At 35.1% G+C, this 1,131-nt stretch overlaps 1 long non-coding RNA gene across 1 annotated transcript; it reads left to right on the plus strand.

Annotated features, from left to right (window-relative positions):
• Nucleotides 1-248: 248 nt before the first annotated feature.
• Nucleotides 249-1,066, plus strand: LOC107579659 (uncharacterized). Its single transcript, XR_001608512.1, has 3 exons — nucleotides 249-336; nucleotides 636-755; nucleotides 895-1,066. It is a non-coding gene; the product is annotated as an uncharacterized lncRNA (long non-coding RNA).
• Nucleotides 1,067-1,131: the final 65 nt, after the last annotated feature.

The raw sequence follows: 1,131 nt of genomic DNA on the forward strand, positions 1-1,131 counted from the left end.
AAGGAAAAAAAAAAATCTTACTGAGCCCAAACTTTTGAATGATAATGTATATATTTTTATAAAATGGGATGTGCATACAAAGACGTGCCACTCTAAAAAACACCTAGAAATTTCAAAATCACTTCACTAAATAGTAGAGGTAGTTGCTCTTTGTGTCGGGGAACATCCTGGCTTTTCTTGTTGAGATATGTAAGGTTAGGAATGACAAAGTGGCTGATTAAGAGTGTTTTTTATTTTATTTTCAGATATCGAGGCCTCAGGGATGATAAAGGACAGCCCACACAAGATTACTATCATCTGCTGGCCATTCGACTGAGTTTCGTCATTATATTTGAGGTGCACAGCCTAGTACTAGTTTGAGCAAACATCCCTTTTTTAACTTTGCATGTACATTTGTTCTGAAAATGGGCGCATGATGTTACTTCCTAAAACTAAAAACATTTAGTACAGTACATAAAATATACTTTACTATGAAATTACTACTAAAAGTAATATACAAAAGTTTAGTTTTTTAGTATATACTTTAAGAGTTTCCAGTATAAAGTGCCTTACGATAGATTTGATATAGATTATTATAAAATGAAGACCGCACACAATTTTAAACATCGATGCTGTTGTTGTTGTTGTTTTTTCAGCATGTTGTCCTCCTGATTGGTCGTATTATTGACTGGATGGTGCCAGATATTCCAGAGGAGGTGGAAATTAAGATCAAACGAGAGCATTACATGGCCAAAGAGGCACTGGCTGAAAATCAGGTGAGACAGAATATATTATATTATCATTAATAGCAATACCTATTATTCCAATCTAATAATTAAAGCATTTTTAAGTGTTGGACTGCTGTATATTTTTCTCTGTTTTCTTGCATATTGTCACTCATGTCGTTCTCTCCAGTCATTGAGTAGAACTGTTCTTGAAGAAATGGAGAGGCAAGTCTCTGAGCTGCGATACAGAGGAAGAACACAGAGTCCTAACGACATCTCGTCTCCCTCCAGTCCGTCTCCTGAACATGAAGACAAACCTACACTCTGATATTTGACTCTTTTTATAAACCATTCTACAATGTATAGATGCTTTTGTAAACAGTTGCTGTTGAAAAAACCAGCATATGCTGGTTAGGTATGTTTTGAC

Source organism: Sinocyclocheilus grahami, unplaced genomic scaffold (genome assembly GCF_001515645.1).
Source record: "Sinocyclocheilus grahami isolate Dianchi unplaced genomic scaffold, SAMN03320097.WGS_v1.1 scaffold18968.1, whole genome shotgun sequence".
Taxonomy (NCBI): domain Eukaryota; kingdom Metazoa; phylum Chordata; class Actinopteri; order Cypriniformes; family Cyprinidae; genus Sinocyclocheilus; species Sinocyclocheilus grahami.